This window comes from Podarcis melisellensis, assembly GCF_964234715.1.
Source record: "Podarcis melisellensis genome assembly, chromosome: 15".
NCBI classification, from domain to species: Eukaryota; Metazoa; Chordata; class Lepidosauria; order Squamata; family Lacertidae; genus Podarcis; species Podarcis melisellensis.
The window spans coordinates 806,202-834,157 of record NC_138532.1 but is presented as its reverse complement, the minus strand read 5'-3'; the positions used below and the strand labels follow the sequence as shown (position 1 = coordinate 834,157).

Below are 27,956 nucleotides of genomic sequence, written 5' to 3'. Positions count from 1 at the left end.
TTTTTGCCCTGCCAGACAAATTTAGAAATATCTCTCTGCCACTTCCGAAAGCACTCTGTCTTATCCACAATCTGTAATGTTTGGAACAGAAACAACATCTTTGGCAATACATTCATCTTGATAGCAGCAATTCGGCCTAACAAGGAAAGTTTCAGTCTTGTCCAACTATCTAAATCTCTCTTAATTTCTGACCAACATTTCTCATAGTTGTCCTTAAATAAACTCAGATTTTTTGCTGTTATGTTTACCCCTAGGTATTTAATTTTTTTAACCACATTTAACTCTGTCTCTCTCTGAAACCGTTCTGACTCTTCATCTGTCAGGTTTTTCCCCAATACCTTAGTTTTCTGCTTGTTTAATTTAAATCCCGCCACCCGACCAAAGTCTTGAATTATTTGTAATACTCTTTTCGTACTAGATTCTGGCTCCTGCAGGGTCAAAACTAGGTCATCTGCAAAAGCTTTGAGTTTATATTGTTTCACTCCGACCTGTATTCCTTCCACCAACCGGTCTCCTCTAATCATATTCAAGAGCACCTCCAGAACTGAGATAAATAACAGTGGGGAGATAGGGCAACCTTGTCGTGTTCCTTTTTCAATTTTAAACTCTTCTGTGACCACATTGTTAACTATCAGTTTGGCCTTTTGTTCTGAATAAATTGCGTCAATCCCATTTTCAAAACCCCGTCCCACTCCCATCCCTTCTAAGTTCCCTTTCATAAATTTCCAAGAGATGTTGTCGAAGGCCTTCTCCGCATCTATAAAAATTAGCACTGCTTTTATGTTGACATCTGTTTGCAAGAGTTCCAGAATATCAATAATGTTCCTTGTATTAGCAAACAAATGTCTACCTGGGAGAAAGCCTGCCTGGTCCTTATGGATTACTTCATTTAGAACTTTTTAAAATCTACTTGCTAAAATGTCTGCAAATATTTTGTAATCCACGTTTAAGAGGGAGATGGGACGGTAGTTCTTAAGTTGTGTCTTTTCAGCTTCCGATTTTGGTATCAATGTGATAAAGGCTTCTTTCCACGATTCCAGCGCCTTCTTCCCCTCCATAATTTCATTGCTGACCTCCATCAGTGGTTGTATCAAATAGTCCTTCAATATCTTGTAGTACTTGGAGGTCAGCCCATCTGGCCCTGGAGATTTGCCCAATTTCATGTTCTGAATGGCAAGTTCAATCTCTTGTGGTGTTATTTTACAATTCAGGATTGATCTATTTTCTTGTGACAATTTTGGTAATCCATTCTTTTCCAAAAATTGTTTAATCTCAGCCTCATCTTGCGGCCCTTGTGTATATAATTTTTTAAAGTATCTCTGGAAACATTTTCTAATATCCACGGGGTTCTGAATGTTTCTTCCTTCAATCTCTAAATTAGTAACTGTATTTAGTTTTTGTCTTTTCTTCAACTGCCAAGCTAGCAGTTTCCCACATTTATTCACAGATTCAAATGTTTTTTGTTTCATTAGTTTAACTTTCCACTCTATTTCCTGGTTTATCAGTTTAGAATATTGTGCTTGATAGAGTTTAATTTCTCTCAGAATCGGCTGTGACTTCGGATTAGATCTTAACTTCTTCTCTAGTTCTTTAATTTTCTCCAAGATCTTGTCTTTTTTCTCATTTTGTGTCCTTTTCTTTACAGCATTCTATTGTATCAAGAACCCCCTCATCACGGCCTTGCTTGCGTCCCAGATAGTTCTTTTTTCCACCGAAGTGTTCAAATTTATCTCAAAATAATCCTTCAAAGCTTTTTGGGCCTTCTTAATGATTTCCTGATCTCTAAACAAGTTGTCATTCATTTTCCATCTAAAGGAGCCGGTTGGTAATAATGTCATATCCATCTTTACCGCATTATGGTCGGAGCAGGTCTTTGGGCAGATTTCCACCTTTCTGGTCTTAGGTGCCAGACCTCTAGATATCCATATTTGGTCGATTCTTGTCCATGTCAGTTGGGCTTCAGAAAAGAATGTTCCTTCTCTTCCCAAGGGGTTCTTTGTCCTCCAAATGTCAATCAAGTCCATATTGTCAGTCAGTTCAAAAAAAGTCTTAGGTAGTCTGCCATCTTTTGTCACATTTTGGTTTTGAGACTTATCCATATTGGTTGAGACCACGCCATTCATGTCTCCCATCATAATGATGTTGTCATTGTCCAGATAGTCCAGGACACTCTCATGCAACTTCTTGTAAAATTCTGATTTCCCCTCATTTGGTGCATAAATTTCTAATATCAAAAACTTCTCTCCTTGGTGTTGTATCTCAATTGCCAAAATTCTTCCATGTTCGTCTTTAAAAAGGAATTTAGGTGACAGGCTCTCTTTTGCATAGATCACCACTCCTCTCTTCTTCACTCGGTCCGAGGATATAAATTCTTGGCCTAATCTTTTATTTATTAGCACTTTTCTGTGTAGCCTAGTCACATGTGTTTCTTGCAAACAGATAATGTCCAATTGTTCTTTTTTCAAAATATGAAATATTTTTTTCCTTTTCTCCGGAATGTTGGCGCCATTTATGTTCCAACTCAGAAGTTGCAGAGACATCCTGAATGAATCTGCTATTTTTCAAGGGGTGGTTCCTTTTTCTCTGAATCTTCAATGTCCAAGGGTGTGGGTACAGCAGATGCTCCAGGCCCAAAAGGTGTTTCAATTCCTTTCTGTAGGTCCTCTCCGTAAGCAGTCAAAAATTTGTCTCTATCTTCCAATGTTTTGATTTTAACCTTCTTCCCTCTAAAGGTGAAGGATAATCCCTGAGGAAATTCCCACCTAAAGATGATTGAGTTGCTCCTCAACAATCTGGCCAGTTCAAAGTATTCAGATCTAAGGTCCAGCAGTTGTTTCGGAATATCTTTGTAAATTTCAATTCTTCTGCCCAAAATGTCCAGTGACTTTCCATAGTGCAGGCCCAAAATCTTGTCCCTTTCCTCCTTCGATCTCAAGGTTATCAAACAGTCTCTGGGCTTGTCTTTCCTTGCAAATTTCCCAAGTCTAAAGGCTGACACAATTTTAAAGTCCTTCTCTTCTATAAGCCAAAACTTGGAAAACTCTTTGGTCAGGAACTCAGTTAGATTCCCTTCTTCAGCTTCTGGTATTGACCTTATCCTTAAGTTATTTTCCCGATTCCGAAGTTCTATCATAGATAAATACGTCTGTTGCTCTCCAACCTGTTTGCAGAGTGGCTTTACCTCTTGTTCTAATTTTTCAACTTTTTGACTAGTAGCCTCAGCCAATTTTCGATTTTCTACAGTGTCCTCAGTCAACTGCCCAATTGCTTGTACGTTCTGTGCCACCTGTCCAGTTATTTGATTTAGGCAGGCTGTATTTTGATCAATCTTGGCTGTTTGTTCATCTGCTTTCTTGTCCAAAGATTCTACTCTTTTGTCCAAAGATTCCAACTTTTCATAAATTTTCTCTAGAATTGAAGCAGTTGTTCCTGAGGCCATATCTTCCAGTTGCAGCTGCTCAGTTTCTTCTTCCGCTGCCGACGGTAAGATAGGTACAGATGATCTACGTGTCTGTAAGGCCGAGGTTAAAGTTTTTTGTCTAGTTCTTGCTCCTCTTTTTCTTGTGCCACTCATTCCAGAGTTATCTAAAAGTCAAGGTCGGTCTGAGTTGTTCCCATGAGAAAGTAGCAGCCCAGAGAAAAACAGTCAAACAGGAGGAAAGGAAAGAGAAAGTAGAATAATGTCACTGCTATTAGTCCCAAATCGTCTAGAGGGGGCTTGAAATGTCTTGAGGGAAGAAGTCAGATCAAATAAGATCAATAAAGTTGATTTTAAGGTCCCAGGACCTTCAAGCTAGTGTTTAGCAGAGTTGGTATTAGTAACATAACATTGTTTCTGACAAGTGCTAGCTGGTATTTCAAAGTAACAAGTCTGTAAAAGCTCAGAATGTTACAGGTCCAGATACACAATAGCCAAGTTTGGAAACTGACAGCTCTTCTGTTCTTAAGGCAGCCCAAATACCTGGGTTTCTTCGTCCAAATTTGTAGTTCCCACAGGAGAAAATTAACACAGTTCAAATAGAAAGTAAGTCCAATAAATGTATCTTTTCTTCGTCTAAAGGTAGTTCCAGTGGATGCTCAGATCAGATGGTTTAAAAAGCCTCTACAAAAGCTCCACTCCTCCAGCTCTTTGCTTTGTAATTTAAATAGCAGCGGAAGATGGACTTCCTTTTAACGTCTCTCCGCTTTCAGCCAAGTTTCTTTATATTTAGAGTCCAATTGTAAAAGTCCCTCTTTACTCACGGGTTGTAGCTTCTGGTTCTGAATTTTTGAGGAAAAAAGGTCAGCGCTCACCGACAGCAGCTGCGCGGCTTCACTCTGCAGAGTAGCGATCGACTCTCAGCGCCGCAACCCCCTCCGGGATCCGAGGCGCCTTACGGGGTCTCTTCAACGTTTCGGAGGTCGCTTTCGGCGCCCGCCGAGTCCCACGTCCACAGGCTCTTGCTGCCTGTGGTTTTTCGGTGCAGGTCTCCGCTTTGCCATAGCGGACGACCCGATTCCGCAGAGCTTCCCCCTCAGCACAAGAGGAGGACCGCCATTGCCGTTTCACGCCACCTCCGGAAGTCCAAAATCTGTGGAGAGAATTGTCTGCCCGTTGTGGTGCATGAAGACAATCAACCGTGCCTTAAATTAGCTGAGACGGGGCAATTCAAGGCGAGGACCAAACATTTGGACATACGTTTCTGGAATGTATGTCAGAGCATTCATGAGGGGCTAGTTGCTCTGAAATACTGTCCCTCAACAAAGAACCTCGCTGATGGTTTCACAAAACCATTGACCTTCCAGAAGCACGAGGAGTTCTGTGAGGGTCTGTGTATGGGGAAAGCAATGTTGGCTGTTGTCCCCAGATGCAGGACAAGAGGGGGTGTGGAGTTTGGGACTAACAGGGTTAAAACTCCGTGGTGTCCTGTATCTGGGAGGAGCTTGACGCAGGGAAATGTGTCACAGTGTGTGTCTGCGTTCAGATCTGCTTTTGCTTCTGGCTGACACACACAGCACCAGCAGCAGAAGCTGCGACAGTGCTTTTGGGAAGCACAGAGAGAAATGGCTGAAGTTTCCGATGGTTTCTGATGGTTTTACTGCTTTGTAAATAAAGCTACTAGAGATAAGAATGAACTGTCTCTGGACGTGATTTATCCCTTTTCTCACATGGACGCAGGACCGCTGCTGCTACTCTGCTCTCCTGCCAGGTCAGCTTTCCCAGCAAAAGTTTGCGCAGGGAAGAGTGACTGGACGGTAATTTATATTTACCCGAAGACTTTGCACCTTCCTTGCATATATTTGCCTGGTTGAAATGTGCCTTTGAACTTGGACAATTTGCTCTGTTGCAGTTGTGCCTTCTTTTCCATGTTGTTAGCTGCCTTGCACATGGTTTAAACCAGGGGTCAGCAAACTTTTTCAGCAGGGGGCCGGTCCACTGTCCTTCAGACCTTGTGGGGGGCCGGACTATTTTTTTGGGGGGGGGTGACTGAATTCCTATGCCCCACAAATAACCCAGAGATGCATTTTAAATAAAAGGACACATTCTACTCATGTAAAAACACGCTGATTCCCAGAGTGTCAGTGGGCTGAATTTAGAAGGCGATTGGGCTGGATCCGGCCCCTGGGCCTTAGTTTGCCTACCCCCACAAGGTCTGAGGGACAGTGGACCGGCCCCCTGCTGAAAAAGTTTGCTGACCCCTGGACTTTAAACTGTGAAAAGGCAACAAACAACCTAACTGCATGACAATGCCTCTGGTTTCCCTGGGTGGAGGACAGAGGGGGCATGTGACTGTGTGTAGCCCATGGTCAGAGCTGTAGCTAGGGAGCGGTGAGGTGGGTCCCCGCCAGGGGCGCAGGCGAGAGGGGGGTGCAAAATTGGCTTACCACCGCTGTCCCTGCCTGCCAAATTGATGGTTGTTCTTTGTTGAGCTCCTGCGACGAGCGAGCGGAACCAGTCAAATGCAGGCAATGAAGGCGGGGGAGGGTGCTCCGCCTTGGTGGCCATGGGGCCAAGCTGGGTCCCTCACAAGCGCAGCAGGAGGAGGAAGGGGGCGAGGAAGACACGGCGGGGCTTGGACAGCACCCAGTGCCCACATGGTGCCGGGCAGGCTCTGCCTCCGCCCAGCCTGGCTGAGACGTGGCGGGCAGCCAGGGAAGCTGAAAAAGGAGAGACGGGCCTCCTCGTACGGGCTCCTCTATCAGAGGCCCTGCAAGCTGGGGAGAAGTGTCTCCCATGCCCTGGGCATGATGGGGGGCCACGGCCTTCCGCAGCTGCTGGGCCAGGCCCGTGGCGCCCCGTATTTTCAGGTAAATCAGCACACCAAGCAGCTCGGTATCATGCCTGCCAACAGTTGGCAGATCTGGGTACAAAAAAGTGCATAGAGTACTAAAAAAAGAACACCTGCACCTGTACTACTCTATACTTTAGGATCTGCTTTGGATACTCTGCTGGCATGCCTACCCTATGTCAAGAAGGGTGGCTACAGGGAGAGGCCCTTCTCTGGTGGTGTCACAAGTATGGACCTAACTCCCATATCTCTCTGTTGCAGGAAATAATAATTTGAGCACTGACAGCACCTACAGTAATTCTTTTACAGTCTGATCTTATGCAGAATTAGGCATCCTAAATCAGTTTAAATAAATGGGCATAATCATTCCCAACAATGCATAAGATCAAACTCTAGAGTGAATATTATCATGTGCATATATTTATTTTAAAATAAAAGACAATTAAAAGCTTTCTGCTGCTGTTCTGGAGGGTGGCTTGAGTATTTGTATAAATCGCATGCGCTTTTTGTGACTGTTTTTTCCATAGCGTATTTTTACTTATGCTTACGTTTTTAAATATGTTGCAAGTTGTTTATGTGCAGCAAGCAACTAACAAATATTATCATAATCATTGTTATTAATAAGAATTGATATATTTGGAGTTTGTAGAATGCTTGAGGCCATATTTGGGAATATTTGTCCCACATGTGGACAGTGTTAAACTGCAGGATATAAGCCAAATGTATATTCTAGCCATTTTTTGCATCATTAGAAGCATTTGAATCACAGAACAATGTTGTCAGGGTTTCTGGGAGAGAGGAGGAGATGACAGAGGAGACGGAGAGCGAGTGGGAGGAGGGGCAGAAGGATGAGGAAGAAGATGACGGAATTCTGAGGGAATCCACGAGTCTGAGCAGCGAGTCAGAGGATTCTCAAAAGGGGGTTACCTTAATCAAGCAAAGGGGAGGAGAAGGGAGAAGCGGAGAGGAGCCCAGTGGAAGACAGAGGAAGCAAGAGACGTCTCAGCCGGAACGGAGTAAAGGGGGTGGAGTCGTCAGCCTCTCGGAGGGAGCAGGATTAGGAGAGAACAGAGAGAGGGGGTTGGAGCAGGGTGTTCAGCCGGAAAGGGTGGAGAGCAGAGCAGGGGGTGGTGTAGCGGTCGAAAGAAAGGTCAGCAGCAACGTACGCGCGCCAAGTTCAAACGTAGAGGCGCGCGGAAGTGGAGAGAGCTCAGGGGAGGAGCCCGGCCCTAAAGCCAGAAAGAGGGGGGAAGAGGCGGCAGAGGATTCAGCCTCAGGCGAGTCACGGAGAGAGGGAACCCAGGGGGGCAGGAAGACCCTGCGGAAAAGAAAGGAGAGGAAGAGGTGGTCTAGAGCCAGGCTATTAAGTTGGTGCGGAAGAGGGGAGGAGTCAGAGGGGACTTCAGCGGTCTAACGTGGCAGACGTACGGCCACAATGCTGAACTGTATGAGAAGCAGAAATCTTCAATAAACTTTTCCTGTAAATAAGCTGCAACGGAGTGAGGTCTCTTGTGAGCTGGGACCAGACCTGGGTGGCCGTGACAGTAAGTCCCCTCTCTCAAAGCAAAAATTTTTTTTTGCGAAGCTCACGAACGGGAGCAGCCATGAGCGCTGAGGAGCAGCTGGTTGCATTGCGGAATCAGGTTACCGCTCTCACATCGGCAGTCATTGCTTCGCAGAAGAAGAATGACGACTTGGAGAAGACGTGCCAGGATTTGCAGGCAAGGTGGGAGCGCGCGGACAAGGCGGGGGCCCCAGGATCCAGAGCGGAGGGCATTGCGCTTGGACGGAGGGGGGGTGCCCTAGTTCCGCATTTTAATGGCAACTTGCAAGACTATCCCAATTTCAGAGCGGACGTTGTATATGCACTGCACTTACTCCGTCACGATTTTAAAGATGAGGAGGAGAGAGTGGGGTTCATTGTTTCGCACCTGCATGGGGAGGCCAGGGCTTGGCTACGCAATTTGTGGCGCGAAGATGGACCGGCCCGTCGCGATTCAACTGCGTTCATCAAAGCGATGGATTCTTGTTTTCAATCCTCTGTGGATGTGGACATTGCGCGCCGTCAAATGCACGGGCTGAGGCAGGGGAAAGCGACTGTGCGCCAATACCACTCTAAATTTTTTGCATTGCTCACCGCCTTAGATTGGCCAAAGGACAGTAAACCGGTCAGAGATCTTTTTTGGGAGGGATTGAGCCCCCCCATCAAGGATGAGATCGCTAGGGGGGACAGACCCCAGACCCTAGAAGACGTGGTGCAACGGGCTTTAGCTCTTGGAATTCGACATGAGGGGCGTCCGTGGCATGAGGAGGACGGGCCCCAAGCGCGTGCGCAAGCAAGGACTCTCCCTTTTGTGCACAGGGACTTCAGCCGTGCGCACCCCTCGCCAATGGGGAAGGACAGAGAGGAGCCAATGGAGATTGGTGGTGCTAGGGCTCAGAAGCCATCCCAGAGCCCTGTCCCTGGTGCAGCCAAAGCGAAGCCTCCTAGAGGAACCAGGAAGTGTTACATCTGTGACAGTGCGCACCATATGGCGAAAGAGTGCCCCCAGAGGCTCCAGAAGCACACTGCAGCGCTGGCAACTGTAACAGCAGAGGTGCAACCAGGGGAGCAGCTTCAGGGAAACGACAGTGCCTGGCTGGAAGCAGAGCTACTGGGGCTCAGCCAGGCGGATCTGTAGACAAGCCCCCAGCATCACTGCAGAGCGTGGACCCTTTGCCTCCCAAACCGGCAGTTCTGCTCACAGCAACGCTCCAGTTGCCTGATGGGAGACTCCTCGAGGTTCCAATAACGATCGATTCGGGAAGCAACGCCGACTTCATGGGACTGCAGTTCGTTAAGCAGCACAACATGGCGCTCCTGCCTGCAACGACGCCTCTGAACGTGGTCACGGTGGACGGCAGGAAGTTGCTGGGGGGGCAAGTGGTGCAGCAAACCCCTCCCATGATGATGCAGATTGGCAACCATCGAGAGCTTATTAGTTTCAATGTCACCCACTTATCGGACACACCCATCGTGTTAGGCATGAGTTGGCTGGAGAGGCACAGTCCCGCGGTTGCGTGGTACCAGAGGCAGATCAACTTTTGTTCATCGTATTGTGCTCAGCATTGCTTTCAGACCGATCAGGGAGGAGAAGCTGAGCAGCCATTGCATCTGGGTATGGTGCAAACAGTGCCTCACAAGTACCAGGAATTCTTGGAGGTTTTCTGTGAGAAGGAAGCTGACAAGTTGCCGCCTCATAGACCTTACGACTGCGCGATTGATTTAGTGCCAGGGGCGCAATTGCCTGCTGCCAAGCTGTACTCCATGTCGGAGGACGAAATGCAAGAGCTTCGGGAGTTCATAGACCATAACCTCAAGCGCGGTTTCATCCAGGAATCTAAAGCAGCGGGAGGCAGCCCTGTTTTCTTTGTGAAGAAGAAGGACACGCCCCAAAAAAGGCTTATAGTGGATTACAGGTTCATCAACAGCTTGACTAAGCCCAAAGCTTTCCCCATGCCCAAGATTGACGACCTTTTAGCGACCGTCAGAAGGGGCAAGATTTTCACCAAGCTGGACCTACGTGGAGCTTACAATCTCATCCGCATCCGGAAAGGAGATGAGTGGAAGACCGCCATGTTCACCCCTCTGGGCACATACGAATACAGAGTCATGCCTTTCGGCCTCCAAAATGGCAGCCACGTTTTTCAAGCATTTATGCACCACGTGCTAGCAGGTCTCCTCTACAAAAAGTGTGTCTGCTTTCTCGACGATATCCTGATTTTCTCGGAATCGCCGGAGGATCACGATAAGGACGTGAGGGAGGTCCTGCAGAGGCTGAAGGAACACAGGCTGTACGCCAAGTTGGAAAAGTGCCAGTTTGATGTCAGAGAGGTTGATTTCCTTGGCTACAAGTTGTCCGACGAGGGACTGGCCATGGACAGGGCTAAGGTTCAAGCGCTGTTGGACTGGAAAAGCCCTCGAAATCGGAAAGAGGTCCAGAGGTTCATCGGCTTTGCCAATTTTTACCGCAAGTTTATTAAAGGTTTTGCGAACGCGACGGCGGCGATCACTGACACCCTCAGTTCCAAGAAGAAGAAGTTCGTCTGGACCGAACAAGCGGAGCGGTCCTTCCGGACGCTTAAGGGTCTTTTCGCCTCCGAAGAGCAGCTGCTCCACGTGAATCCCGGCAGACCCATGCGGGTAGAGACCGATGCGTCAGATAGAGCGGTTGGGGCCGTTCTTTTGCAAGAGGATTCACAAGGCAACTGGCGACCGGGTGCGTTCTACTCCCGGAAGCTCAGCAAGACGGAGCGCAATTATACCATATGGGACAGGGAGTTGTTGGCCATTCATGCAGCTTTCAAAGCGTGGCGACACTTCTTAATAGGAGCCAAGCACACGGTGCAGGTCCGCACGGATCACAAGAACTTAGAGTATTGGCGGACGGCTAAGTTGCAGACCCAGCGACACATGCGCTGGGCGGAGTTCTTTGCGGACTTCGACTTCAAAATAGAATACATCCCAGGAGACTCCAATGTTATTGCAGACGCGCTGTCCCGAAAGCCGCAATACTTGGAGGAAGCAGCTCCAATCGCAGCAAAGCACATTTTCGCACCGCAGGCGTGGACGTGCGCTACCATCGCAGTCGACCTGGACGCGGTGCGACGCGCGTTGCAAAGGGATCAGTTTGCACAGTCTAAGATGGAGGAGCTACGCGGAGGGTCGCGACACAACGATGAGTTTCAATTACAAGATGGACTTTTGACTCGTAAGGGTGCCCTTTACGTGCCCACCGACGATCTTCGAGCCAAGGTTCTGCAACAGTTGCATGACGCCCCTAGTGCAGGCCATTTCGGCAAAGAAAAGACGATGGAGTTGGTGGCTAGAGACTTTTGGTGGCCCCAGATGAGAGGAGAGGTGGCGGACTACGTCGCCAGGTGTGATATCTGCCAGAGGTCCAAACCAGTGCACCAGAAGCAGGCGGGATTGCTAGAACCGCTGGAGACACCGCAGCAACCATGGGAGAGGGTAGCGTTGGACTTTGTTACAGACCTGCCCAGCTCCAGAGGTAAGACGGCGGTGTTAGTGGTGGTGGACTTGTTCACCAAGATGGCGCACTTCATCCCTTGTGCCAAGGTGGCGACGGCAGAACAGACCGCAAAGCTCTTCATCGATCACGTCTTCAGAGTGCATGGACTTCCGCAGTCCGTCTTGTCCGACAGGGGGCGCCAGTTTGTTTCCACTTTCTGGCGAAAGCTTCTGGGCATCTTGCACGTCAAAATCAACCTGACATCGGCGAGGCATCCACAAACCAACGGTCAAGCGGAGAGGGTCAACGCGATCATGCAGCAGTACCTGCGGTGCTACGCCAACCAGCGACCTGCGGCGTGGGTGGACTATCTGCCGATGGCTGAATTCGCCTACAACAACACGAAACACGCTTCCACCGGGGTGACGCCTTTCTTCGCGAACAATGGCCGTCATCCCAGAACCTTCCCGAGATTTGCGGCACCAGGAGGGGGGGGGCCTCAAGATGCCGTCCAGTTTGCAGCGGAGTTGCAAGAGGTGCACGAGGAGCTGCGGAGACATTTGGAGCTGGCAAAACAGGCGTATAAGGTGCAGGCCGATAAGCACAGGAGGGCGGGAGAGGACATCCAGGTTGGGGACTGGGTGTGGTTAGCAGCCCACGCGATGCCGGCCAGGTCATTGGCCAAGAAGAAGTTAGGACACAGGCAGCTAGGGCCATATCAAGTTGAGGCTAAGATCAATCCGGTGGCTTTTCGTCTAGCCCTTCCGGAAGGTTCCAGGGTGCACCCGGTCTTTCATAGGTCGGTGCTCACTCCCTACAAAACCCCACACAGGTTTCAAGAGTCAGGAGCACCCCCAGAGCCACGTAGGAGGGCGCCTGAGAGGGGGGAATCGCCAAGGCCAGAACCTCTTAACGAGGTCACAGAGATACTGGACTCGAGATGGGGGGAGGAGGGAGTTGAATATTTTCTCGCCAGGGAGGGCACACCAGCCGCTGCTAATAGTTGGGTGCCAGGCTACGAGTTAGACGAACCCCTTTTGAAAGAAGAGTTCCATGCACTTTTCCCACATAGACCCATGCCAGCTGAGTACTTTGATGACTGGCTTTTCACACCCACATTGTCAGATAGCACGTTCAGGGGTTTCTCTTCCCCCGAGGAAAGAACACCAGAATCAAGCCCGCCCAGGGGATCGTGCTCGGGGGTGGACACGGAAACCCCTTATTGGTGGGAGGAGCAGCCAGAGGAGGAATGGCGTAAGAGGTGGCTGATAGGTCCTTGGCGGGCAGCACCGGAGGAAGTAGCGATGGAAGCAGAGACTGAGAAGCATTTGGGGGAAGAACCCGACTTCGAATACACTTACACAGAACTGCCAGCAGAGAACATTGACGTAGACGACCTGTATCCTGAGCCTACCCCCGAAGAGCCGCAGTTTCCACAACCGGTCCCCGGCGAGCGGGAGGGGGGAAGGGGGGGCTTCGAGGGGGGGATGGATGTCAGGGTTTCTGGGAGAGAGGAGGAGATGACAGAGGAGACGGAGAGCGAGTGGGAGGAGGGGCAGAAGGATGAGGAAGAAGATGACGGAATTCTGAGGGAATCCACGAGTCTGAGCAGCGAGTCAGAGGATTCTCAAAAGGGGGTTACCTTAATCAAGCAAAGGGGAGGAGAAGGGAGAAGCGGAGAGGAGCCCAGTGGAAGACAGAGGAAGCAAGAGACGTCTCAGCCGGAACGGAGTAAAGGGGGTGGAGTCGTCAGCCTCTCGGAGGGAGCAGGATTAGGAGAGAACAGAGAGAGGGGGTTGGAGCAGGGTGTTCAGCCGGAAAGGGTGGAGAGCAGAGCAGGGGGTGGTGTAGCGGTCGAAAGAAAGGTCAGCAGCAACGTACGCGCGCCAAGTTCAAACGTAGAGGCGCGCGGAAGTGGAGAGAGCTCAGGGGAGGAGCCCGGCCCTAAAGCCAGAAAGAGGGGGGAAGAGGCGGCAGAGGATTCAGCCTCAGGCGAGTCACGGAGAGAGGGAACCCAGGGGGGCAGGAAGACCCTGCGGAAAAGAAAGGAGAGGAAGAGGTGGTCTAGAGCCAGGCTATTAAGTTGGTGCGGAAGAGGGGAGGAGTCAGAGGGGACTTCAGCGGTCTAACGTGGCAGACGTACGGCCACAATGCTGAACTGTATGAGAAGCAGAAATCTTCAATAAACTTTTCCTGTAAATAAGCTGCAACGGAGTGAGGTCTCTTGTGAGCTGGGACCAGACCTGGGTGGCCGTGACAAATGTTATGCCTGATTCTTCACAACTCAGAGCTGTGTGCTTCCTCCCTCCCACCTTTGTAGACCTAAGCACTTGCTTCTACTACAGAATTCTTTTCTTGGTACTTCTGTACTGTGCAGGGGCGTCTTGAAACTTTTAAAGTTGCACTCGTCAGTGGCCCCAAGAGTCCAGGGTCGAGAGATAAGCAATCCAACTCTGGAGTGGCAATCCAGCTTGCACCTTACTTTTCACCAGGTGGACTCCATCCAGCTCTAGAGCATACTAACCTGCCAGGAAGAGCAAGTGTTTTATTCCCCCATTGCTGGGTGCGGGGGTCTCCATATTCCACATAGGTGCTTATTTTCCTTCCTGTCTGAAAAACGCAAGGTGGCTGAATGAGCCATGAAAGTTTCCTTGCATTTTTGCAGCTGTGGATTGCAGTCATGCATGGAGCACCTTTTCCTGTTAGTATCTTACTGACAACGCAAGAAGCCTCCTCCTTCATTGACTTAAAAAAATATATCGAATAACAACTCTTGTAAATAAGGAAAAACAGTACACATTTTATTCAGATGCAAACAACTCAGCAAGCCGAATAGATGCAATATGCTCTTCCAATAATCTCATTCCGCTAATAAACAAAGAAGATATTACCTAAATCACTATCAGACCATAATCCAATAATGCTGGAAATGAGACAAAATCAAAAGAAAGATAAAAGTTGGAGAATGAATGACTGTTAAATGATGAGAAAATCGTAGAAAAATCCCAAAAATCATTGGAAGAAATTTTCAAAATAAACATGGCACAAGACATGGACCTAAGAATAATACGGGACACTGGAAAGGCTTATATAAGAGGTTTTTATATACAGCAAAATATAATACAAAAAAGAATGAGAAAATCCAAGGTAAACCAAATTCAACAAGATATAGCACAAGAGAAATTATTGGCAAAATCACCAAAAGATGTGACTTTATATCAAAATATTGCAAGCACATCTCTCAACATTATTAAGCAATGAAATGGAGAACATTAAATGGATGAGTGCTTGCAGGGCAGCAGCTGAAGAAGGAGCAAAAAGGGTTTTTCTCGTGTGTGTGTGTTTCTTTGTGGCTGATTAGCTGCTCGCCCTGTGCAAAGGTCAGAGGGGGCAGGGTTTCTGTTGAGGCAGGTGATTAGCTGTGGGAGGATAGATAGATAGATTTATTTATTGCAGCCATTGGCCCATATCGAAAACAATACATAAAAATTTATCCATAAACAATACAATTTAAACAGTTCCAAGTTAAAACACCCATATAAAACCAATTTTACTTCAGTTAAGTAAACACTATACACAATAAGCTCCCTCTATGTAAACCACAGTTCAAATCCATCAGATTTTGGGGGGTATGCGTCTTAGTTCTGGCACTTATTGATGGTTCTTAAGTTTAGCTAAGCTGTCAGAATCATACAGTGATCCATTTCTCCTCTTTTGAAATAAAACATTAATCAGGTATCTAGCGACTGCAAGGGATCTACTTGTATCTTCGTCGTTTAATAAGTATATTATTTGGGCTTCCTGAGGTCCGTCAGCAATTCTCGATAAATATGGGGCCAGAAACTTGGACCATGAAGCCGAATGTAATGGACAACAGAAGATTATATGATATAACGATTCTATAGATCCACTTTTACAGTCACAGAGAAGTGAGATCTGTCCATTGGAGAGTCTGTTACCTAACACGTTTGATGGGAAAACATTGAATCTAGCCTTTATAAAGGCATACCTGTGCGTCCCCACAGATAAAGTAGTTAAATAAGATGGAAGTTTCGTTGGTGGTGTTAAGTCAAGGTTTATCGGCGAACTGGTGCCACCACCTGTCGCAATATTAAATTGTAAATGCATCTCCTCTAATTTGTGAGTTATAATTCTCTTGGCAGAAATTAAATCCAATTTTAATAGTTCAGATGGAGATAGTCCTAGGGACACAAGTTTCCCATGTAAGAAAATTTGATTTGCAGTAAACATAAAAAATTTTTAATGCCCTCCTAAGGCCAACTCTTGTGAAGGATAGGATCACTGCGTCGTCTGCATAGAGTAGAAGGGGGCAACGGTATTGGGCAAGGCAGGGGGCGTGGATCGTTTCTTGAGAATCTATCAGAGGCGCCCTCATATCACTTATAGATTAAAAAGGGCCGGAGCAAGGATACATCCTTGACGAACACCTCTATTGATAGTTACTGAATTTGAGAGGTCGCCGGCCGGAGTGATTCTCACCCTAGCGGCCGATCCGTCATGCAATTTAGTTATTAGCCACAAAAGTCTTTTGTCTATTCCCCATAGGGCTAATTTCCCCCAAAGTAATCCTCTGCAGATGCTGTCAAAAGCGGCCTTTAAATCAATAAAGGCCACACAAATATTTCCGGGCAAGGTGGTATAAAACTAAGACATGATCAACCGCTGACTGATTCGGTCTAAAACCAGCCTGTTCAGGCCCAATCAGGTTGTTCTCTTCGGCCCACTTAGTAAGCTTAGTTAACAAGAACCGTGCATATATTTTCCCAATTAATGACAATAAACTGATATTCCTGTAATTTCCCGGATCATCTGTCGAGCCTTTTTTATGAATTGGAACAATAATCACATCCTTCCATATTCTTGGTACCTTCCCACTGTTGTTTACGGCATCAAAAGTAGCGGCCAGGATTTTCGCCCACCAGTCTGCATGAAGTCCCGGCAGACTGGAGGAGGGCAAATGTTGTCCCTTTTTCAAAAAGGGGAAAAGAGAGGACCCAAATAATTACCGCCCAGTCAGTCTGACATCAATACCAGGGAAGATTCTGAAGCAGATCATTAAGCAAACAGTCTGTGAGCACCTAGAAAGGAATGCTGTGATCACCAATAGTCAGCATGGATTTATAAAAAATAAGTCATGTCAGACTAACCTGATCTCGTTTTTTGACAGAATTACAAGCCTGGCAGATGAAGGGAACGCAGTGGATGTAGCCTACCTTGATTTCAGCAAGGCATTTGACAAGGTGCCCCATGATATTCTTGTCAAGAAGCTGGTAAAATGCGGTCTTGACTATGCTACCACTCAGTGGATTTGTAACTGGCTGACTGACCGAACCCAAAGGGTGCTCATCAATGGTTCCTCTTCATCCTGGAGAAGAGTGACTAGTGGGGTGCCACAGGGTTCTGTCTTGGGCCCGGTCTTATTCAACATTTTTATCAATGACTTGGATGATGGACTCAAGGGCATCCTGATCAAATTTGCAGTTGACACCAAACTGGGAGGGGTGGCTAGCATCTAGATCAAGGAAGTACTGTGTCCAGTTCTGGGCACCACAGTTCAAGAAGGACACTGACAAACTGGAATGTGTCCAGAGGAGGGCAACCAAAATGGTCAAAGGCCTGGAAACGATGCCTTATGAGGAACGGCTAAGGGAGCTGAGCATGTTTAGCCTGGAGGAGGTTAAGGGGTGATATGATAGCCATGTTCAAATATATAAAAGGATGTCACATAGAGGAGGGAGAAAGGTTGTTTTCTGCTGCTCCAGAGAAGCGAACACGGAGCAATGGATCCAAACTACAAGAAAGAAGATTCCACCTAAACATTAGGAAGAACTTCCTGACAGTAAGAGCTGTTAGACAGTGGAATTTGCTGCCAAGGAGTGTGGTGGAGTCTCCTTCTTTGGAGGTCTTTAAGCAGAGGCTTGGCAACCATATGTCAGGAGTGCTCTGATGGTGTTTCCTGCTTGGCAGGGGGTTGGACTCGATGGCCCTTGTGGTCTCTTCCAACTCTATGATTCTATGATTTAGGTCTCCCATCAAAATAATTTCCTCTTCTATAAATTCCAGTAAATTAGCTTCTACTTTTCTGGAAAATTCTGTTTTGTTACCATTTGGTGCATAAATTCCTACTATAATTAAATGTTCTTTACCATTTGTTATTTTTCATCCTTAAAGATTTTTTTGCATCTAGTTTAGGGTTTACATAGATCACAAAGGATGTGTACAAAAAATGGAAAAGGGGGGAAACCACCAAAGAGGAATTCAAACAAATAGCCAGCACGTGTAGACACAAAGTCAGAAAAGCTAAATATCTCTGATAAAGAAAACAATGCCCGACCTGAAGAATTTGAGCAAATGATTCAGCAGAGGAAACACAGCCCAGAATAACTAAGGAGACAGTACAAGAATACTTGGCTAGTCTAGATGTATTCAAGTCTCCAGGGCCAAATGAACTGCATCCAAGAGTATTAAAAGAACTGGCAGATGTGATCTCAGAACCACTGGCAGTCATCTTTGAGAATTCCTGGAGAACAGGCAAAGTCCCGGCAGACTGGAGGAGGGCAAATATTGTCCCTATTTTCAAAAAGGGGAAAAGAGAGGACCCAAATAATTACCGCCCAGTCAGTCTGACATCAATACCAGGGAAGATTCTTGAGCAGATCATTAAGCAAACAGTCTGTGAGCACCTAGAAAGGAATGCTGTGATCACCAATAGTCAGCATGGATTTCTGAGAAATAAGTCATGTCAAACTAACCTGATCTCGTTTTTGCGGGGTTGGACTCGATGGCCCTTGTGGTCTCTTCCAACTCTATGATTCTATGATTCTAATGCAAAAATCCTGAGGATCCATGTGGATCCATGTTTGTAACCATGTTTTTGCAGCACTGCGGCCCCAGGCAACAGTGGGTGTGTGATTTTTGGGGGGCAGGCTGTAGCCATGGACATGCTATGTGATCTGATGGTGAATTTGGGGTGACCCAGTGGAAAAATCCTGAGGATCCAAGTGGATCTGTGCTTTGTAACCACGTTTTAAGTGGGGAGGGAAGGAAAAGCACTCAAGGGACAAGGAGCACGCATGGGGTATGTGGAGAAGGATGCTGCTAATAATGCAGAACAGGGGTTTAAGGTGAGAAGGAACACGTGTGGGGTGTGTAGAGAAGGATGCTGCTAATAATGCAGGAGAGGGATTTAAGGGGAGAAGGAACACGCATGGGGTGTGTGAAGGATGCTAATAATGCAGGAGAGGGGTTTAAGGGGAGAAGGAACACGCGTGGGGTTGGTGGAGAAGGATGCTGCTAATAACGCAGAAGAGGGGTATAAGGGGAGAAGGCTCCTCTCCTCTCCCGCTTTGCTCCTTTAAAGCAAGCAGGCTCTGCTTCTCTCTCCCCCCCCCCTTAGCGAGCTGAAAATCTTTCCTGCTATTTCCAGCAAAGTGGGAGAAGAGCCTCTAAGTGGGGAGGAGAGAGATACAGAGAGCCTGCTTGCTTTAAAGAAGCCAACTGGACAGGGGTTTATCCTCTCCCACTTTTGCTCCTTTAAAGAAGCAGGCTCTCTGTCCCTCTCTCCTCCCCATTCAGCGGCTCTTCTCCCGCTTTGCTGTTTCAAAGCGAGCCATGGAGGAGGGAAGCATTTGCTCCGTAAAACGCACAGACATTTCCCCTTACTTTCTAGGATGAAAAAAATGCATGTTATGGAGCGAAAACTACGGTATTTAGACATGAAACTGAATAAGAAGGTAGCTTTTATATTTGTGGATGCGGAAAAGGCGTTTGATAAAGTTTAATGGAAATTTCTAAAAATAACATTAGACCAGATGGACATGGGAGACCAAATTACAAGAGGGTTAAAAGCAATCTATGAACAAGAAGAAGCAATAAATAATAAATAATGACATGACTGATTATTTTAAAATACAGAAGGGCACCAGACAAGGGTGCCCGCTTTCACCACTATTATTCATTTTGGTTTTAGAAATACTAAATCAAGAAATCAGACTAGACCAAGAAATAAATGGAATATCCTTAGGGGATAAAATATATAAAATAAGAGCATTTGCAGATGATTTAGTTTTAATGGTGGAAAACCCAAAGGAAAGCATAGCAAAGGCTCTAGAAAAAATGGAAAACTTTGGAAAGGTGTCAGGTTTTGCTTTGAATAAAGAAAAAACGAAATTAATGGTAAAAAACATGGGAGAACAAGAGAAAAAGGAACTGCTGGAAATATTTGAATTACAAATTGTAAAAAAAAGGTGAAATATTTAGGAATTCAAATAACAATGAAAAATATAAATTTGTTTGAAGACAATTGTGAATTTTTTTGGGAAGAAATAAAAAGAGAAATGGAAATTTGGACAAGATTGAATTTAACACTCTGGGATAGAATTTTGGCTATTAAAATGAATATCTTACCAAAATTCCTGTTCCTTTTTCAAATGATCCCCATAATAGGTAAAGATGATTGTTTTTAAAAATGGAAAACGGACTTAACAAAATTTATATGGCAAGGAAAAAAGCCACGGATCAAACATAAATTATTAACTGACATAAAAGAGTGGGGTGGCTTTGCACTCTCAGACCTGAGAATATACTACGATGCGGCATGCTTTAGTTGGATCAGAGACTGGATTACATTAGATAACAATGACATTTTAGACTTGGAGGGATGGAACAACAGATATGGTTGGCATGCCTATCTAATTTACAACAATGCATAAAGCATTTCTAAGTCATTTAATTAGAAATTTGTTATATAAGGTCTGGGTGAGACACAGAATGTTGTTAGAACCAAAAACCCCATGGTGGGTTTTACTGCTAGAAGTAATATCGGTTAAAAAGAAAAATACGATAAGAAGATGGGCGACATACCAGCAGGTTCTAAAGGAGGAGCAGGGCTAATTAAAATTAAGACCATATGAAGAGGGGACCCAATACTGCACCAAATGGTTACAATATCATCAAATTGCCCAAATATTTAATCAGGATAAAGCAATAGGATTTGAAAAAGAAGAATCAAAATTACAAAAAGTATTACTACAAAACTCGAAAAGGAATATACCTAAAATGTATATTTTTTTATTAGAATGGGAGTTAAAGAATGAAGAAATAAAAGAAGTTATGACTAAATGGGCATGCAATATAGGTTATGCAATTTGGCTGGAACAATGGGAGAAATTATGGAAATGCGATATTAAATTTACAGCATGTTACACAATCAGAGAAAATTTGATGAAAATACTGTACCAATGGTACCTAACTCCGGTAAAATTGGCAAAAATTTACAAATTAAAATCAAATACCTGTTGGAGATGAAAGAAAGAAATAGGAACAATGTTTCATATGTGGTGGGAATGCTGACCTATTAAACAATTTTGGAATGAAATACATGAAGAAATCAAAAAGATGTTCAAAATATCTTTCAGTAAAAAACCAGAGGCATTCATTTTAAGTATAATCACAAACGATATACCTGACAACCAAAGGAAAGTATTCCTTTATGCAACGACAGCTGCCAGGATGCTTATAGCAAAAAATTGGAAAGGGGAAAAAATTCCATCAATAAAAGAATGGCAAACTAAAATTTGTGAATATATAAACCTGGCAAGACTCACAGCATTCATAAGAGGACAATTGGACTAGAAATTATTAAAAGAATGGGAATACGCTAAAGAGTATATAAAAAACATTGTTCTGGAGTAAGCATATCGGTATGTAATGAAAGATGCTTTGTAGGGTTAATGAAAAAGAAAAATGATGTAAAAAGTATAAAGATAGAGGTAATCTACATTAGACACAACAATTTAGAAAGAGTAAACATTTTGAGGTCTTAGAACAAAGGAAGGAAGTCAATATGTGTATATGTATGTAATGACTAGATTAGAATGAAGATATTGTTTTATTTGTAGATGTGTGCTTTTTTCCCTTTCTTTTTTGTGTTTTGTTTTTCTTTCTTGTTTGTATAGTTTTATTTTGGACTGAATGTTTGTAATTTTTGTTGTAATTAGCATTGAAAATTAAAAAAATTAAAAAGATATTAGTCAAATCAAAAATTTAAAAAGGAATTGAAATGTTTTGAAGATTATATGTTAAAATATTGCTCTAAGAAAGATATGCTAATATGCCTAGAATAAAAATGTAAAGTGTATCTATGATTTGTAAAAGAGAAGAGATAAAAGAAATACAAAGAATGATACATTTGGAGAATGTAAAGATAAAGGTGGAAAAAGAGATTCAAAGAAGTCAAATTGTGGTGGAGGGGAGCTGCAGGTGGTGGGGGGAGAGTATTATATGATAAGTATGTAATATTTGCTTTCAATATTTTTGGATTGTATTCAATCTAATTTCCTTTCTTTTTTGCTGTTGGTTTTTTTCTGTACTACTTATTTAAACAAAATAAATAAAATTTAAAAAGAACTTTTAACTTGTGACTTGTGAATAATAATAAGTTTTCTTACTTTTTATCAACCAAATAACACAGATATTGCAAAAGTAATACCGTTTTACATCATATGGTATTATAAAGTTATCATTGTGGAACAACTCAGTATGATATTGTTTCTCCATTTCATTTAGGCCTATCTGTGTATTTATGTAACTTAATTACATAAAAAATCCTGTCAACTCACATAAAAATGTCATTTTCTTTGCTGAAACCTTTTATTAAGAAATAATAAATTAAATATTGGATTTTCTGAGAAAGAATTCATTACAAGGTGAAGTGCGTGAGGAATTGAATGGTTGGGGGGGTTGGAGAGGCAGAAAGAAGAGCTAATTTGTCCGTGGCTAGGCGGTCACAATCTGGACGGTTCTGCCAGGGCGCAAGATCACCCAGCTACGGCTCTGCCTATGGTACAAAGGTGGAATTCACATCCAGGTTCCACCCACTTTTGTCTCTGAATCTGCCAACCAGCAGTGTGCCTCCCAAAGGGAGCTGAGAATGACTCACTGCCCCTGTGCTACGCCTTCTGTGATATTTAGGGCTCCTCCTTTTGGTGGTCACTGGATACATTATTTCTCATTTGTTCTTTTGGAACTGGATTGCCCTCATGTAAAACTAATTTGGCCCCAGGTATTTTAATAAAATAAAATAATTTCCAGCAATCCTGGTGCTTTTATGGAAGGATGCTGCTGTGCTAATCTGAAAATACAGGAAACATCCCATAATCAGGACCGCTAGGTAGAAGACTTAACAGGAAGGCTTAAAAGTACTACAACTTCAGTTGTATGAATGATCCAAGTTACACTGAGGGTTTATCATCAGGGTGGTGAAAGAGTAAATACATCACAAAAAAGAGGACGAAATGATCAGCATAAACATGCTACTTGACTTGCATAGATGTAAACGTAGAAGTAATTACTATATTTTAAATTGTATAGTACATCTACATCTCCACATAACAGGAAAGACCATGTGCAGGTGACCCGTGTGTCTGCTCAGTCCATAACACTTGCCCTAAAACTTGCTTGGACCATAATGCAGTTTCTATGGACTTGAAAATGTTTGTTCAGGGTTCCTTCAGATGGCGAATGAATGATGATCTGTTGAGAAGTTCATTAATTGTCAATAAGGCCCAAAAAACCCTAAAGGATTATTTTGAATTCAATATGAATCAAGGAACGGAAATAAGGGCGATTTGGGAGGCCAGCAAAGCGGTAATGAGAGGGTTTCCGAGACAACAAAATGCAATTAGGAGAAAGTCACAGAATGAGACAAAAGATAAAATTATGGAACAACTGAAAGATAAAGAGAAGAAGCTTAGAGGAAACCCAAAGAATTTGAAATCCAAAAAGAAATTAAAGCCCTACAGGTTCAATATTCAGTTAGTAAATCAAGAAACTGAATGGAAGATAAGAAGGATGAGACAAAGAAATTTTGAATCTGCAAATAAATGTGGGAAATTATTAGCCTGGCAACTAAAGAAGAGACAAAAACAAAGTACTGTAACAAAGTTACAAACATTGTTACAGAAGGAAAATCTGTAGAGAACCCTGCAGACATTAGAAAATGCTTTTATAAATATTATAAACAACTGTATAAAAAGGATAAAGAAGATGTAGAGAAAATTGAGCAATTTATAAAGATTAATGGGTTGCAACAGATTTCGAAGGATAAAAAGAATCTACTAAAAGGTTTAATTACAAACCAGGAAGTGGAACAGGCAATAAATTCAAAGCAACTTGGCAAGACACCAGGACCTGATGGTCTATCAGTGAAATATTATAAGACATTGAAAGAATGGCTCATTCAACCTCTGGTAGAAGTATCTAATTCGATTTTACGAGCGGGTAAAGCACCTGAAACCTGGAAGCAAGCTTATATTACTCTGATTCCTAAACAGGATCAGGATAGAGCCAACGTTAAAAATTACAGACCAATCTCCCTACTCAATGTGGATTATTATTTTTTTGCAAATATACTGGCCAACAGGCTAAAGAAGGTTTTATCTGAGTATATTCATAAATACCAGGCAGGATTTCTGCCGGGAAGACATATGAAAGACAACATTAGCGGGGACTTCCGGTCGGCGCCAGCGTTAATGGCGGTCCTTGCTTCGAGCTCCGAAGCAGGACTGCTCCATGAGTTCGGGTCTGACCCGCTATGGCGAGCGGGGGACCCCTAAAATCACAGGCGCTGAAGCCTGTGAACAAGGAGATTCGGTGGGCACCTTTGCGCCCCCCGGTATCGCGAAAGAGCCTTTTTAAAGGCTCCGGAGCGGCATCGGGTGTGAGCGCGGTGCTGAGGATCGCAACCCAGCTCACGGAGCGAAGCCGCATCGCCATTGACGGAGAGCACAGATTCCTTCCTGAAACTACCGATTGGCAACAACACCCGTGAGTAAGAACGGCAAATAAAGTGAACGGGACTTTAAAATTAAGAAGATTTGGCTGAAAACGGGATAGGCAAAAATTAAGGAAGTCTGCCTCCCGGAACTGCATGATTGACTGAGCAACGAAAAGAGTAAGCTGTGCTTAAAGGGAACGTATTTACGCTTTTTAAATTTTGCTAAACCTGACATCGAAAGGGGACCTCCCCCCCAATGAGCAGGAGAAGGGGGGAAGAAAATTGATTTAATTTTACCTGCCTAAAGAAAGGAGTTTTGAATGAGAAACTCTCCACTGCCGATGCCTCTGGCCAGGCTGCCTGTGCAGTGAGCGCCTGGAAGTGAACTGTCAAAAAACTGACTGTGGATACAAAGTAAGATTTATCTGAAATAAAATAATGGAACTTTAGTGGATAAAAACTGTAACACCCTAAATTGCAACAAAGTAGGGATTTTAGTTGGACTTTCGCTTTTGGAACTTTATGGCTATCTGCTTCCTTGTTTCTTTGTTACTCCGGTTTGGATACAACTTACTCCCTCTAGAGGATTAAAAAAGAGACAGTTGCATTGAGGCAGAAATAGTGGGATTTTCCACTTGCAACTATTCCTGTGGGAACGACCTTGAGATATGAGCAATCCACTGGATGAAATATCAACAAGATCCAGAACAAAGCAGGATCAAAAGAAAAGAGGCTCTACATCAGGAGCATCAGCTGCACAGGAAAAAGTAACAACAGCATCAATGGATACTATGACACAGGCACTGCTCAGAATAAATGAATCTTTAGAAGCACTTACTAAGCAGTCTACAGAGAATTCTAAGAAACTGACAGAACTGACAGCAAGACTGGACTTGAACACAACGGCAATATCATCTAATACAGACTCTATAAATCGTTTAATTCAAGAAAGTACGGAAACAAGGAAAATAGCTGAGAGCGCTAAGAGCACTGCCGAGGAAACTAAGGGGAAATTCGTTCCTATTGCAAAGAAAGTATATGAACATGATGCAGCCTTGGCCCTTATGGAACTGGAGAGGAAAGGCAAGAACTTGAAATTGAGATTGGTACCAGAGGAGGAAGAGGACAAGCTTGGGGAATTTCTTACAGACAAGTTCCAAGAATTTTGGAATGATGAGCTAGAAGGAGAAGATGAATTTACAATAACTACAGCCTTTCGGATTGGCAGAAAGCAAGGCAAGAAACCAAGGGATTGTTTAATTACTTTGAGATCTAAGGAAGAAAGAGACAAAATATTGAACCTACATTTCCAGAAGGCACTGGTCATTAAAAACGCCCAAATACAGATCTTCAAAGATATTCCTAGATATTTTCTGGAGGTGAGAACCCAATTTAAAGACTTAGTTGATTTATTGAAACAAAACAACATCCAATTTAGGTGGGAGTTCCCACAAGGGTTGTCCTTTAATTTCAAAGGGAAGAAGATTAAAATAAAAACAATTCAAGACAAAAAACATTTTTTGGAGAGAAACTTGGAGGATTTTCAGAAAGGAACTGTGAGGGAGAGGGAAATACCGGACATTGCAAACTTATCATTTGTTTTTTTTTTTTTATAAATATTTTATTAGGTTTTTAATAAACAAATTTCCACTTTCAAATACATACTTCCATGAATCCAATGGACTTCCCCCATCTCCCGAGCACTGCATTCCCTGTATAACCAAAACCTCAGCAATTTGTTGACTTGTTTTATACATAACAATATATCTTCCATTTTATCGTGTTATCTGATGTAAACATTTCAATACAGTTGCATTAATTTTTAATTTCCACACAATAAAAATATTTCGTTACCTCACTTCTGTCTTATAGTGTCTTATTTATCAATTCAGAAATTTGCCGATACTGAAGCTAAACCTTCCTAGAAAGGAGCATTTTTTAACATTCATACAACTTATAATGCTTTTTCAAATAGTCCTTAAAATTTTTCCAAACTTCCTCCGTTTCTTCTTCTCCCGAGTCTCGAATTCTGCCAGTCATTTCAGCCAACTCCATATAGTCCATCAGCTGCGTCTGCCATTCTTCCAATGTGGGTAGATTTTGTGTCTTCCAGTGCTTTGCCAACAGAATCCTCGCTGCTGTAGTAGCGTACATAAAGAAAGTTCTATCTTTCTTGACCATCCTCTGGTCTACCATGCCCAGAAGGAAGGCCTCCGGTTTCTTAGGTAAGGTGAATCTCAGCACCTTTTTTAGTTCATTATGTATCATTTCCCAGAAGGCCTTCACTTTCGGGCAGGTCCACCAGAGGTGTAAAAATGTCCCTTCCTCTTCCTTACATTTCCAACATTTATTATCGGACAGGTGATATAAACTTATGCAAACTTATCATTTGGATTGAACCCAGCACCGACTGACGAGGAACAAGAACTTGGAGCAGTCGGCGGAAAAAATACCCAATAACAAAAAATGTCTCTGCAACTTCTGAGTTGGAACTGTAATGGTCTAAACCATCCCCGAAAAAGGGGCCAAGTGTTTCATATATTAAAGAAAGAACATTTAGACATAATCTGTCTGCAAGAAACTCACATTGCCAGGATACATAGAAAACTTTTGACAAACAAGAGATTAGGACTGGAATTTGTTTCCTCAGATAAAGTTAAGAAAAGAGGGGTGGTGAAAAGAGGGGTGGTCAAGGAAAAATTGGAACCAAAAATGATCTTTAAGGATGATCAAGGAAGATATTTGGCAGTGGAAATTCAAATCCAAGGAGAAAAGATTTTGATTGTAGGAGTTTATGCACCTAATGAGGGGAAGGCCGAGTTCTTCAAGAAGTTACATGAGACTTTAATGGACTTCATGGACTTTAAAATCATAATGATGGGCGATATGAACGGAGTTGTCTCCACAAACATGGACAAAGCGCAAAGACAAGTAATATCTAATGATGGGAGACTACCAAAGACTTTCTTTGAACTGACTGATACCATGGACTTGATTGATATTTGGAGAACAAGGAACCCTCTGGAAAGAGAGGGAACCTTCTTCTCTGAAGCAAAAATGACCTGGACCAGAATCGATCAAATCTGGATTTCTAGCAATCTGGCACCAAGAGTGAAAAAAACAGAAATCTGCTCAAAAACCTGCTCCGACCACAACGCAGTAAAGATGGAAATGAAATTAACAACAGCTGGAACCTTTAGATGGAGAATGAATGACACCCTATTTAGAGATGAAGAAATCTACCAAAAGGCCCAAAAAACAGTGAAGGATTATTTTGAGATAAATATGAGAACGGAGGTGGAAAAAAGAATAGTATGGGACGCAAGTAAGGCCATGATGCGCGGTTTCCTAATTCAGCAGAACTCCATAAAGAGGAAAAAACAAAATGAGAGGAAGGAAAAGATATTGAAACAAATAAAAAAGGAGAGAAGAAATTGAGATCTAAACCAAAGTCTCATGAGATTTTAAGAGAAATAAAATATTATCAGACGCAATATATGGAACTGATGAATCAAGAAATAGAATGGAAGATAAAGCAAATGAGGCAAAAGACATTTGAATCGGCAGATAAATGTGGGAAATTGCTGTCATGGCAATTGAAAAAGAGACAAAAGTTGAATACTGTGACATCCTTGGAAATAGATGGGAAACTTATTACTAAACCAAATGAGATAAGTAATTGTTTTCGAAGTTTCTTCAAGAAATTGTATGCACAAGGGCCTATAAATGAACAAGAGATAGAGGAATTTGTTAAAAAATATGGACTTTCAAAAATTTCAGAAAAAAACAAAAGGATTTTAAACGAGAAAATTACAGAACAAGAAATAGAGGGTGCCATTCAGAATATGCAATTGGGGAAATCACCAGGACCAGACGGCT

The 27,956-nt window shown here is 43.8% G+C and overlaps 1 long non-coding RNA gene across 1 annotated transcript in view; it reads left to right on the top strand.

The window, feature by feature from the left end:
* The window catches only part of LOC309358284, a 439,047-nt gene extending 421,939 nt beyond the window's left edge, over window positions 1-17,108 (top strand). Inside the window, exon 3 of the long non-coding RNA XR_014163410.1 lies at window positions 16,969-17,108. This is a non-coding gene — a long non-coding RNA (uncharacterized lncRNA). The remainder of the gene's footprint in view (window positions 1-16,968) is intronic.
* Window positions 17,109-27,956: the final 10,848 nt, after the last annotated feature.